We start from the raw sequence: 14,633 nt of genomic DNA on the forward strand, positions 1-14,633 counted from the left end.
TTAGAGGGTGTCTCTAATTGTTTGGCCATTCAGTGTATTTCCCTTATACTAGAAATGTATGTTTAGGATCTGTGTTGCTGTTTGGTTTTCTTACAATTTATTTTCAGTAACCTTCGATGCACCAATAATACAGTGGCTTGCAAAAGTATTCGCCCCCCTTGAAGTTTTCCACATTTTGTCACAGTACTGCCACAAACATGAATCAATTTTATTGGAATTCCATGTGAAAGACCAATACAAAGTGGTGTATACGTGAGAAGTGGAGCCAAAATCATACATGATTCCAAACATTTTTTACAAATCAATAACTGCAAAGTGTGGTGTGCATAATTATTCAGCCCCCTGAGACAATACTTTGTAGAACCACCTTTTGCTGCAATTACAGCTGCCAGTCTTTTAGGGTATGTCTCTACCAGTTTTGCACATCTAGAGACTGAAATCCTTGCCCATTCTTCTTTGCAAACAGCTCCAGCTCAGTCAGATTAGATGGACAGCGTTTATGAACAGCAGTTTTCAGATCTTGCCAAAGATTCTTGATTGGATTTAGATCTGGACTTTGACTGGGCCATTCTAACACATGGATATGTTTTGTTTTAAACCATTCTATTGTTGCCCTGGCTTTATGTTTAGGGTCGTTGTCGTGCTGGAAGGTGAACCTCCGCCCCAGTCTCAAGTTTTTTGCAGACTCCAAGAGGTTTTCTTCCAAGATTACCCTGTATTTGGCTCCATCCATCTTCCCATCAACTCTGTCCAGCTTCCCTGTCCCTGCTGAAGAGAAGCACCCCCAGAGCATGATGCTGCCACCACCATATTTGGCAGTGGGGATGGTGCATTCTGAGTGTTGTGCAGTGTTAGTTTTCCACCACACAAAGCGTTTTGCATTTTGGCCAAAAAGTTCCATTTTGGTCTCATCTGACCAGAGCACCTTCTTCCACATGTTTGCTGTGTCCCCCACATGGCTTGTGGCAAACTGCAAACAGGACTTCTTATGCTTTTCTGTCAACAATGCCTGCCTTCTTACCACTCTTCCATAAAGGCCAACTTTGTGCAGTGCATGAATAATAGTTGTCCTATGGACAGATTCCCCCACCTGAGCTGTAGATCTCTGCAGCTCGTCCAGAGTCACCATGGGCCTCTTGACTGCATTTCTGATCAGCGCTCTCCTTTTTCGGCCTGTGAGTTTAGGTACACGGCCTTGTCTTGGTAGGTTTACAGTTGTGCCATACGCCTTCCATTTCTGAATGATCGCTTGAACAGTGCTCCGTGGGATGTTCAAGGCTTTGGAAATCTTTTTGTAGCCTAAGCTTGCTTTAAATTTCTCAAAAACTTTATCCCTGGCCTGTCTGGTGTGTTCTTTGGACTTCATGGTGTTGTTGCTCCCAATATTCTCTTAGACAACCTCTGAGGCCGTCACAGAGCAGCTGTATTTGTATTGACATTAGATTACACACAGGTGCACTCTATTTAGTCATTAGCACTCATCAGGCAATGTCTATGGGCAAATGACTGCACTCAGACCAAAGGGGGCTGAATATATATGCACACCCCACTTTGCAGTTATTGATTTGTAAAAAATGTTTGGAATCATGTATGATTTTCGTTCCACTTCTCACGTGTACACCACTTTGTATTGGTCTTTCACGTGAAATTCCAATAAAATTGATTCATGTTTGTGGCGGTAATGTGACAAAATGTGGAAAACTTCAAGGGGGCCGAATACTTTTGCAAACCACTGTATAAGTACGCGTATAATTCCTTCTTTAGAAATATTATTTATCACCAAATAGCTGTGGATATTTTTCCAGCATTATATAATATAATTTCTCTTTCGAGTTTTGGAACTCATAAGCAGCTCATTTAGCACCAAAACCTTTCAAAGGAAAGGCCGTTTAATTCCATATATAAGTCGGGGCTGCAGTTTCCCGTATCTTCCAGCAACAGCAACTGCAAAATAACCTTAGCTTTCCCCTGCAGTGGTCACATGAGATTCATCCACATTGCCAGTTCATTACTAGAGAATAAAGGCCTATTATTATTATGTTTGTATAGTTGTGCTGTCTTGTATGCCAAAGTTTTGCTGGTTTTGAATGAATGTCAGACCATAACGTTAGCTTCCAGCTCTCAATGGGAGATCAGGACTTGTTCTCCGTTCCTACAATTGTCCTCCTAATAGGACATGACATGAGCTGTTGTGTTTGGTGATCTACGTTTGTTGCCCGACACATCTGTGAGTTCTCAAGCAGGTTCAAGTCACGAAATGTTTGACTTAAGCATTAATAACAAAGGATGAGGCCATAAGCAGAAAAACTAAATGGAGTTTGGCAGGTTGTAAGGACTTGTCTCTGCAGAACGGTGGGCCCAGAATGGACCGGGGAGTTTACTGAGATTTGGTTCAGCAATTTACAGTCAGAACATGGCTGGTGTTGCGCAAGCCTCTGGCAATGCCTGTTTCAATCCTGTTCCTGCAAGAAAAAAAAAAATTGGAGACTTACAGTCTTCTGAAGTTTGAAATATTTTTTTTTTCCAAATGGATTCAAAGTCTAAAACAACAAGAAAAGTCTTGATTTGATTTGTTCTACACATGTCCATTGACACATATGGATCTGTACATAGGTTTCTTAGCTTTTTTATATTCTTTTTTTAAATTGATATTAGTAATAATAAATAAATAGGCTGTATTCTCAGTGATGTCCCTGGTCTGTAGTGAATGGATAGGCTGCATTCTCAGTAATGTCACTGGTCTGTAGTGAATGGATAGGCTGCATTCTCAGTGATGTCACTGGTCTGTAGTGAATGGATAGGCTGCATTCTCAGTGATGTCACTGGTCTGTAGTGAATGGGTAGGCTGCATTCTCAGTGATGTCGCTGGTCTGTAGTGAATGCATAGGCTGCATTCTCAGTGATGTCACTGGTCTGTAGTGAATGGATAGGCTGCATTCTCAGTGATGTCACTGGCCTGTAGTGAATGGATAGGCTGCATTCTCAGTGATGTCACTGGCCTGTAGTGAATGGATAGGCTGCACTCTCAGTGATGTCACTGGTCTGTAGTGAATGTATAGGCTGCATTCTCAGTGATGTCACTGGTCTGTAGTGAATGGATAGGCTGCATTCTCAGTAATGTCACTGGTCTGTAGTGAATGGATAGGCTGCATTCTCAGTGATGTCACTGGTCTGTAGTGAATGGATAGGCTGCATTCTCAGTGATGTCACTGGTCTGTAGTGAATGGGTAGGCTGCATTCTCAGTGATGTCGCTGGTCTGTAGTGAATGCATAGGCTGCATTCTCAGTGATGTCACTGGTCTGTAGTGAATGGATAGGCTGCATTCTCAGTGATGTCACTGGCCTGTAGTGAATGGATAGGCTGCATTCTCAGTGATGTCACTGGCCTGTAGTGAATGGATAGGCTGCACTCTCAGTGATGTCACTGGTCTGTAGTGAATGTATAGGCTGCATTCTCAGTGATGTCACTGGTCTGTAGTGAATGGATAGGCTGCATTCTCAGTGATGTCACTGGTCTGTAGTGAATGGATAGGCTGCATTCTCAGTGATGTCACTGGTCTGTAGTGAATGGATGGGCTGTATTATCAGTGATGTCACTGGTCTGTAGTGAATGGATAGGCTGCATTCTCAGTGATGTCACTGGTCTGTAGTGAATGGATAGGCTGCATTCTCAGTGATGTCACTGGTCTGTAGTGAATGGATAGGCTGCATTCTCAGTGATGTCCCTGGTCTGTAGTGAATGCATAGGCTGCATTCTCAGTGATGTCACTGGTCTGTAGTGAATGGATAGGCTGCATTCTCAGTGATGTCACTGGTCTGTAGTGAATGGATAGGCTGCATTCTCAGTGATGTCACTGGTCTGTAGTGAATGGATAGGCTGCATTCTCAGTGATGTCACTGGTCTGTAGTGAATGGATAGGCTGCATTCTCAGTGATGTCACTGGTCTGTAGTGAATGGATGGGCTGTATTATCAGTGATGTCACTGGTCTGTAGTGAATGGATAGGCTGCATTCTCAGTGATGTCACTGGTCTGTAGTGAATGGATAGGCTGCATTCTCAGTGATGTCACTGGTCTGTAGTGAATGGATAGGCTGCATTCTCAGTGATGTCCCTGGTCTGTAGTGAATGCATAGGCTGCATTCTCAGTGATGTCACTGGTCTGTAGTGAATGGATAGGCTGCATTCTCAGTGATGTCACTGGTCTGTAGTGAATGGATAGGCTGCATTCTCAGTGATGTCACTGGTCTGTAGTGAATGGATAGGCTGCACTCTCAGTGATGTCACTGGTCTGTAGTGAATGGATAGGCTGCATTCTCAGTGATGTCCCTGGTCTGTAGTGAATGCATAGGCTGCATTCTCAGTGATGTCACTGGTCTGTAGTGAATGGATAGGCTGCATTCTCAGTGATGTCACTGGTCTGTAGTGAATGGATAGGCTGCATTCTCAGTGATTTCATGGTCTGAAGTGAATGGACAGGCTGCATTCTCAGTGATGTCACTGGTCTGTAGTGAATGGATAGGCTGCATTCTCAGTGATGTCACTGGCCTGTACCGAATGAATAGTCTGCATTATCAGTGATGTCACTGGTCTGTAGTGAATGGATGGGCTGTATTATCAGTGATGTCACTGGTCTGTAGTGAATGGATAGGCTGCATTCTCAGTGATGTCACTGGTCTGTAGTGAATGGATAGCCTGCATTCATAGTGATGTCACTTGCCTGTAGTAAATGGATAGGCTGCATTATCAATGATGTCACTGGCCTGTAGTGAATTAATAGTCTGCATTCTCAGTTATGTCACTGATCTGTAGTGAATGGACAGGCTGCATTCTCAGTGATGTCACTGGCCTGTAGTGAATGGATAGGCTGCATTCTCAGTGATGTCACTGGTCTGTAGTGAATGGACAGGCTGCATTCTCAGTGATGTCACTGGTCTGTAGTGAATGGATAGGCTGCATTCTCAGTGATGTCACTGGTCTGTAGTGAATGGATAGGCTGCCTTCTCAGTGATGTCACTGGTCTGTAGTGAATGGACAGGCTGCATTCTCAGTGATGTCACTGGTCTGTAGTAAATGGATAGGCTGCATTCTCAGTGATGTCACTGATCTCTAGTGAATGGACAGGCTGCATTCTCAGTGATGTCAATGGCCTGTAGTGAATGGATAGGCTGCATTCTCAGTGATGTCACTGGTCTGTAGTGAATGGACAGGCTGCATTCTCAGTGATGTCACTGGTCTGTAGTGAATGGATAGGCTGCATTCTCAGTGATGTCACTGGTCTGTAGTGAATGGACAGGCTGCATTCTCAGTGATGTCACTGGTCTGTAGTAAATGGATAGGCTGCATTCTCAGTGATGTCACTGATCTCTAGTGAATGGACAGGCTGCATTCTCAGTGATGTCACTGGTCTGTAGTGAATGGATAGGCTGCATTCTCAGTGATGTCACTGGTCTGTAGTGAATGGATAGGCTGCATTCTCAGTGATGTCACTGGTCTGTAGTGAATGGACAGGCTGCATTCTCAGTGATGTCACTGGTCTGTAGTGAATGGACAGTCTGCATTCTCAGTGATCCTATTGGATCCAAATTAATAGTAAACCTTGTAATACTTCTTTTTGCGATCCGCAATTCGGCACCACTAAAACATTAACCCTGAGCTGTGTGTCAGTCCCTGGTGCCAGCCTGTCCATCGCAGACCATCAGTTCTTACCTTCTCAGAAATAAAACTTTGGTATGAAGATACTTGTCAATCCCATCCAGTAGTTCGTAATAAAATTCCTGTCCTCTGTCAAGTTACGTGTGTTATGAAACCAAACCTGGAGCTGCCGTCTTCACAGGACCATCGTCATATTGGAAGCAGATGGTTCTCTCTGGCATTGGCCGATATTTTCCCAGCCTGGTGAAGTTGAATGTTCCCTTTTTGTCCTGTGCACAGAGAATGAGGATATCCTGGTGACTCACAGGTTGTGAGACTGTGTCATCTCTATAAAGTCTGGTCAGAATGGTTTCCACTGCACTGCGGCTAAATAGCCCTCACAAGGTATCACTGGCCACCCAAGCCGCATGTATCTCCTTGGGAGAAGCCCCCTTATTCAGTTCCCTTTTTCTCCTAAGGGGATCATTTTTCATCTTCTCTTTAAATTAACTTTTCAGCACTCTGCAAATAAAGAAGAACCAAAAAGTAGGTGAAAAAGTACTGCCAAAATTATTCTGAGTGTTTTTTTGATTGTTGGTGGCTTAAAGGGCATTTTATTGTTTAGTTGTGAAAATATTACCTAGGAGAAAACTTAGGAGTAAAAAGCTAATTTGGGTTTCTAGGACTCTCCTGGAATCCCAAAGTGTTATTTGATATTTAATGTTTAAAGGAGACCTGAACTCAGAAAATCCTCTCTGCTATAAAAGATATACAACAGCATAATAACCTTTAGGCTAATTTCACACCAGGACGTTGCGTTAGAGGGGGCGTTAAGGTCGCATAACGTCCCCCTAACTCAACGCCTGGTGGTGCTGGATCTGGACGTCAGAGTGAGCCGCGTTGTGCAGCTCACTCTGGCGTCAGTGATGCCGTGATGCGCACTCTTGTGCGCATGCGGCATCACCGGCCAATCGCCGCACAGAGCGGCTGCTCCAGGAAGTAAACACTGCACGTCATAACGTGCAGTGCATATTAATTAGCCATGTGCCTGGCCGCTCTCCGCTCCTCCCCAACATTACTGAGCATGTGCATGCAGTCTAACGCGGCTCAGCCGCGTCTAAAGTACTGCATGCAGTACGTTGTCTTGTGACGCAGCGTTACAATGTAACGCAACGTCCGCACTGTGAACAGCCCCATTGATTTTTCATTACTGTGCGGTGGGCTGCGTTACAGGCTGCTCTAACGTGCGCCTGTAACATCCCACTGTGAAACCAGCCTTAAACAAAAACATTTATTTGCTACAGCTTATACCAATCCTAAAATAAATGTGCAGTGTGTCTACTTTCCTGATTCATGGAAGCAGACATATTGGCAGTGCCAGTTCAAGTAACAATTGGGCCCTAGGGCAAAATTAGCCTGTGGGCCCCCCAACAGACAAACCCCCGACCAAAAAGCGTCATTAGAGGTCCTTTGTTGCAGCCAAATTTCCCTCCTGGGCCCCTGAGCTGGCTGCTGACCCTCCCCCAATCACCTCCCAACTTAACAGACTCTGCAGAGTCCCTGGGGAATAACAGTTAAGATGGGGAGGGACACCTCAGGGGCCCCTACAGGCTCTGGGGCCCTGGGGCAATTGCCTATTTTTTCCAATGGGAGCTCCGGCCCTGCATATTGATAGCAGCCAGTATGAATATAATAAATATCTGCCATCTCTGTCATGGCAGTCATGTGACACAGGGGAGATCAAATTACAACTTGCGATTAGACACAAATGAGGGGGAATTAAACAGGCTAAACTCTCTAAATACATACAGGGTGCATTTCTCGGTTTTTCTTCTGTCCTGTGCTGCAAGAGTTCAGGTCCACTGTAAATCTTAATTTAAAAGGACCACTATCATGAAAATGTGTAAAAGTTTAAATGCATGCATATAAAAGTACATTTCTTCCAGAGTAAAATACACTATAAATTACTTTTATCCTGACTGACTTTTCTGACAGATTTTGGACTAGTCCATCTCTTTACGGGATATTCCTCACTAAGGCCTTGTTCACATTGCGTTCGGCTCGCATGTCCGTCCGCGGTGGGCTTATTGTGAGGTGTTTTTTCTTTCCGACTTCCCAGCGCTTGGGTGGGCGATTCTTTTTTGTGGTTAGCAGTTTCTGACGTGTTTTTCCAGTGCGTTTTGGTAATTTACTCGCTGACGCAAGTCAGGAAGTGAACTCTTTGATCCAGAAAAGAATATACACAATGTATTTATTCTTAAAAACGCGAATGCAATCGCTCCACAAAGCGGTTTTGTGAGCGTTTAGCGCTTTTTCTGTACCTTCCATTGAGGCGGAATCGCCTCAAAAATGGCTCAAGCACCGCTTATCTAAAAACCAAAACGAACCGCTTAGATATGAACTATCTCATAGAGAATCATTGTGTAAGCGCTTTCAGGTCGATTTTGAAAAATCGCCCGCGCTTAATCACTTCGGGACCGGCTGCCTAACCCCCCTTAAGGGCCAGGGCATTTTGCGGTGGAGGGGGGTGCGCATGTTTTGGGGGGTCAGGTGGCCGGATCCCGTCTGTGGCTGGCTGAGCAGTGTCCCCCCCATGATGGCAAGTGTCCCCCCTTACGACAGCAGCAATCACTCACCTTCCAGGCTCCAGCGATGAGCCGCAGTAGCTCCCTTCTTCTCCAGCTGGCATCTCCGCTCCAAATGACGCTCAGGTCGGGTCACGGCTTGATGACGTCATCAAGCCGGGACCCGGCGCTGATGTCAGACGGAGCAGAGATGCCGGCCAGAGCAGAGGGGGGCGCCGATCGTCGCTGGAACAGCAGGGAGGTGAGTGGATCCTCTTCTTTTTCCCCCTGCCGCCGCCGCTGTCAAAGTGATCACTATGATCCGACGGCGATCGTAGTGATCACGTGATCAGCAGCCATACGTGATGGCTGCTGATCACTGAGGGGAGATGCCAGCTGTCATATGACAGCTTAATCTCCCCTCTGGGGTGCGCACGATCGCGTCGGGACGGTTCTTTAGCGCGGACGTTGAATCAACGTCCGGTCAGAACTGTACCACCACCTGCTGGACGTTGATTCAACCTACGGCTGTCCCCAAAAGGTTAAAAAATAGCAAAAACGCCTGCAGTGTGAACGAGCACTAAGACCTTGTCCTGCGTGCCACCAGGCGACAGTATCGGGATACAAATCCGCACAACAATAATAATGATAATAATTAAGCTAGTAAGCAAAGCAGGGATGTTGACTGATCATCTGGGCATTGTCTTCATTTTTTTATTTTATATTTGCCTTTGTCTTGATAAATCGCCCCACAGCGTTTTAGTTCAAACACGACAGCCCCTTTAACGGCCTGGAATGACCTCTCTGTTTATCCCAGAGGTCCCTCATACTAGAAGGTCACTCGTTTGGCCCTCATCCGGCCGTCCACATTCCGGCGCTGCAGGCATTAGAATAGCGTTTAAGTGACCCCGTCATGGAAGCCGTCGGAATTCTCCTGAGCGGCATAACTCACATGATTCACAAACAACAGCACACTCCGATACGGGCGGCCTCCAGCGAGTACCAAAGAAAACACGACTAACACAAGGAGATTTGTACTGTATTTTTCTATTAAAAGAAGCATGCGGACGCCCATTGAGCTGTCAGCTGGCTATAAATATTCAGGCAATGAGGAGGAATAATGAGGATCGTTACCCTACGTTCACAGAGTTCAGGGGGCTGATCCATCCACTCTATCATCTCCTGAACCCATCATTCCATCGTTGGTTATTCTGGGGTATACTCACTAATATGTAGTAATAAGAATAATGAGTAAAGCGTAAGGCAGGGGTGTCAAATTCAATCACCTAAAGGGACAAAATCTAAAACGTATTCCTATTAGCGAGCCAAATTGTTTATTAAGATTTAACATTTATTGAACAGTCTCAAACTAAGTGGTGTAACTATAGAGACTGTAGAGCAGGGCTTTTCAACCTGTGGTTTGCGTACCACCGGTGGTACTTTGCTGTTGGCCAGGTGGTACGCACCAATAATAGCAATCTGTAGGCTAGCAATCTAATTTTAATCCTTTTTTCCCACCAATGCCTCGTGCTTTTCCTCTTCCATACCTCCCCCCTTTTCTTAAAGAAAACCTGAACTGAAAATTAAAAGTCAAAATAAGCATACACAAGTCATACCTTCCATGTAGTCTACTCCTCTGTGTCTTTCTCCTGTCCCGCGTCCTGTTTGTTCACTGTGATCAAGGGAATTTTCCGTGTTACCTATAACAGCTTTCTGGTCAGCACAGAGTTAAACTGTAGCATCGCCCACTTGAGCCATAGGGAAACATGGACATTACCTGGTACATCAGTTTTCCTCTCAGCTATAACTGACAGCAACTGATATATTTCAGATCTGACAAAATGTTGTCAGAACTGGAAGGGATTATTGTCAGAAGAAAATGGCGAGCTTCTGAGAGGAACTGATGGCAAGGTAACTATGCAATGTTCATTTGAAGTTACCTCATGTGTTTATTTTAAATATTTTTACTCAGTACATGTTCTCTTTAAGGTGTACCTGTAAGAAAAATGTGCCAGGGGGCAGGGTTTGGGGGGGTACTTATTTCGGAAGGGAAAGCCTCTGGATGCTAAAGAGGCTTCCCCCTTCCTCCTCAATAGAGGGGATCCAGCGCTTGGAAACCCGAAGCTCGGCGGGCGCATGCACAATATCGTTTCTCCTCTTGGAGACGTGTAAAGCTGTGCGAGCGGCAGATCGCGTGATAGCTGCTGTGATAGCAGTTTTCACACTTTTGTGAATCGACCCACATGAGTGACTATCCTGAGTTTAGTCATTACCTAAATGTGCATAATTATTATTAGAAACGAAATGACGTCCAATTTCATTATTAAAATAACTTTATTTCTATAGAAAACACAAAATTACAAAATTTTGCGTTAAATGCGAATTTGCACAGAAACGCGAAATTACAAAACCGAAATTTCACTTTGAATTACGATTTGTATGGCAATTTGTATGGCAATTACGAAATTACAAATTCGTGCCATAACGGCAAAATTCGCATCCGTAATTAAGGAAACGCAAATTACAAAAATTTCGGCTCAGCACTACACATGAGCCTATAGGCACAGGTGTCCTGGCTCCCTAGACTTCGCCCTACACGAACCTACAAACCCCCACTGAACCGCACCGCAAGTATGCTGACAGTCTCAGCTGTCACTTCTCCCTTACTCTCCTTGTCTGTCATAGGTAGCTACAGGTGCCCCGTAGTATTAGGTAGTCAGCGGTACCCTCAGTATTAAGTAACTAGAGGTGTCCCCAAGTATTAGGTAGCTAGAGGAACCTCAGTATTAAGTAGCTAGAGGTGCCCCTGACTGATGGGAGATCAGTGCAATGCTGAGAGCTGGGTCAGTAACCTCCTTTACAACTCATCAAGACTCTTCATAGGGAAGGAGGGAGGGACTCGGGGAGGGGGGTGAGCCACCTTTCCATCATCAGGCGCCTATAGGCATATGCCTACCCCTCCTTATAGTAAATCTGGCCCTGGTTGCCCCAATTGCAACTTTATTTTGCAAGTATCGATTCTCAATCTACTTATCTTTTAGTCTGGCTTGCCCAGACTATTTTTTGGTCAGTCCGCTCATCAGGCAGCCCCCCTCCCTCCCCTGAAGCCCGGGACATTGATGCTCTGCCCCCTCCAGCCCAAAAATCTGGAGCTAGCAAGCCCCCTGGCCATGAAGTTGGACAGCACTGTACTACACCACTAATCGAAATTGTGGCAGCGGCAGAACTAGATGGTAGGACATACACTCCCAATAAGCAAAAAAACACGTTTCAATTTCCCAAAACGTATCAAAATGTATTATTCCAAAATTTTTAACCATAAAAAGTGTACAGGTATATTAAAAATACATGGGATGGCCACCCCGTCACACCATACCCACTCAGATCACCAACCATACCAACAAGGGGCTGAAAGCAGATGCAGTTCAGCAGTGTTAGCACAAGCTTTGATGTTAGAATTGCAGGGTATCATGCAGCAAGCAGTTCATCCCTTTAAAAAACAGCATAGCAAGCACAGATATCACAATATTCAGCCGCCAGATTGTTACATCAACAGAGTATGTCCAGAGATGGTCACATAAGCTCCATGTCATAAGGATATGAGAAGCAAGTCTTCTCGCCATAACATCAAAGATGCATAGATAGGTTCATCTCACCATACTCCTGGAGGCTAAATAGCGTTCTAGGCTTCCTGGCAGTCCACGGAATGCAGTCTGCAGAGTATAGGATGTAGGTCCTGCATGGGTCCTTTCAAGCAAATGTGGGTTGCTGTCAGTACCCAAACCGCAATCAGCACTGGACCTGTCCCATGTGTAAGGCAAGATGGCTGGGGATGGCTAATGGCAGGAGCCGCGCCGTGATGTCTGAGCGGAGGTCGGGATGGCGTGGCGTCCCCTGCAAAGGCAGACAGTTTCCCCGACGTTTCGCTGGCTTCCGGCTTTCTCAAGGGCCGTGTACTACACCATCTGGGCTCCTATTGTCTGTTTTTTTTTTCTTTCCTCTGAAGGTACAGTTCTTCTGTATCACACCTGCATAAGGATTTATGGTCACCAGAACCCGTGAGATGGTTTTAGAGCCTTGGCTGCACAACAGGCCGAGCAATCCCACTCTATGAAGGATGGAGACATAAACCACTGCATGGCAATCCAACCGCTGGCATCTCTCAGAGATAATTACGCTAAACAAACCAAGTGGCATCCTCTGAGTCAGTTCTCCATTTGATCTGCGAACATTCTATGATTTAAACCTAATTTTTACAGCGTTGAAAGAAAACATCAGTTAATTGTTAGAACAACACATTACGCAGTGAAGCGCCTTTCATTTTATGTATTTATTTATCTATTTTCACAAGTGTTCATTTAAAAAGGCCTCCAGTTCCATGAAAGGCTTTTGTTGATCCGTCATCACAGCGTGCCACAAGCTGGCACCGTCTGGCCTTGGATGGCAGCCATCTTGTGAGCACTAGAAGCAGTTGTACAAATGTTTGCGGCTACGTGACAGACAAAAGAGGAGCGGAAGTGGCTGAGGCAAAGGCAGCGAGAGTGTTAGAAAACAAAGAGGACCTGGCAGACGGAGGAGCGACGCCCTCGGAGATCGGCGTTGGTATCTAATGAAAGCATGTAAACAAATAATGTGGACGGCTCTTAATCGTGTTTACGTTGTGCCTTCCAAGTTTAACGTTAACGAATTTCCCACAACTGCTGCTGCCAGGGAGGAATTAGCGGGCCCGGGACTAAACCAGCTGCAGGGATCTTCTGTCAGATCTTTTTCATTAGGTTTGTCTAAACAGAAGGCAAATTTAAAAAGTTGTTAAAGAGGAACTCCATTGAACATTTTACTGCTGGCAGGTGAAGTAGCTGCTGCATGGTTTTTGGCAGTTGGAAACAGCTGTAAACAGCTATTTCCCACAATGCAACAAGGTTCCCAGACAGGAAACTGCCAGGAGTACCACGGTCCTCAGAGTTTCTTGTGGGAGGGGTTTAACCACAATATCAGTCATACTACACCCCCTGATGGTCTGTTTGTGAAAAGGAATAGATTTATCATGTAAAATCAGCTACTGATTAATATAAAGTTCAATTTTTGGTTGGAGTTTCTCTTTAAGTATGTATCATATTAGGGATTAAATAAAGTATAGAATGGGGTTGATTGATATAAGTTACCCAGGGACAGTTCTAGACTTATTGCTGCCTGAGGCAAACTTGTGAGGACGCACCCCCTCCATTTTTGGAATGGTCGCACAGCACCCGACAATATACTCCGCTTGATTTAATGTTCTCACATGACATGCTGCAGCTCAACACAATAGCACACTAGCTGGCTGTGAGTCTGTGACAAACAAACTGCTCACCCTCAGCCACTCCATTCCTCCTCAGTCAGGACAGCAGTGCCACCTCCTCCCTTCTGCTGTGCAAGTCAAATGAAACACTGCTGCTCTCCTGCCTCCCCCTCCTCATTCACTGTCAGACTCCTCACACAGCACAACACGCTGCTTTTCCCCAATGATGACCTCCTCATGTCACTCTCCTCTCACTGCTCCTCCTACTCTGACTGCATGCTGTTAGTGTAAACACAGTACAAAGATGCTGCCCCTGTAATTTCTGCACCTGATGCAAATGTTTCACCTTGCTTTATGAGAGAGCCGGCCCTGAAGTTACCTCATGAGAAGGATGATTTGCAAATAGGGATGAGTGAGAACGCCTCTGGCAGTCTCGTTGAAATTTTCTTGAACTTCGGGTGGTACAGCTAAGCTAATTTGCAAATGCTCTTAAAGTCAATGGGCCGACTTAAAGGTTAAAGTGGACCTGCAAAGGACTGAAGGAAAACTTAGAGAAATGCACCCTTTATGTATTTAGAGAGTTAAGCCTGTCTAATTCCCCCTCATCTGGAACTAATCACCACTGTTATTAGATCCTTCAACTGTGTCAGCTGGTTGCCTTGGCAGAGCAGCTAATAAGTAAACACAAAATGTTAACCCTGTGTCTGCTTCCATAAAAGGATGAAGTAGACACACTGCAGATTTATTACAGGATTTTAGAGCAGAAAGGAAGTTCTGAGTTCAGGTCCTCTTTAATAGCAAGGCAGGGCACCTTTAGTTTTTAGTTCTTTTCCAGTTGTGAGGTGGTGAAAAGTTATTTTATGAAAAAAGCTAAAAACTTTTTTTTCCTGAGAGAAATCTCAGGAGAAAATGTGGATGAATAAGGACCCTTATCTGCTTTCTCATGAATTAGCCCTCCGTACAGCTGAGCATGAAGATTTATGAGATGTGTTTTTGTGAATCAGGCCTGGTGCACACTGAGCGGTTTTAGCAGCGATCCGCCAGCCGCATCCGCCAGTGAAAACGCTTGGCTAATGTATTTCAATGGGATGGTGCACACCAGCGGTTTTAGTTTTTTTCCAAACCGCAAACGTGCCTCCTGCTGCACGTTTGTGGTTTG

This window comes from Hyperolius riggenbachi, chromosome 1 (genome assembly GCF_040937935.1).
Source record: "Hyperolius riggenbachi isolate aHypRig1 chromosome 1, aHypRig1.pri, whole genome shotgun sequence".
In the NCBI taxonomy this organism is placed as follows: Eukaryota; Metazoa; Chordata; class Amphibia; order Anura; family Hyperoliidae; genus Hyperolius; species Hyperolius riggenbachi.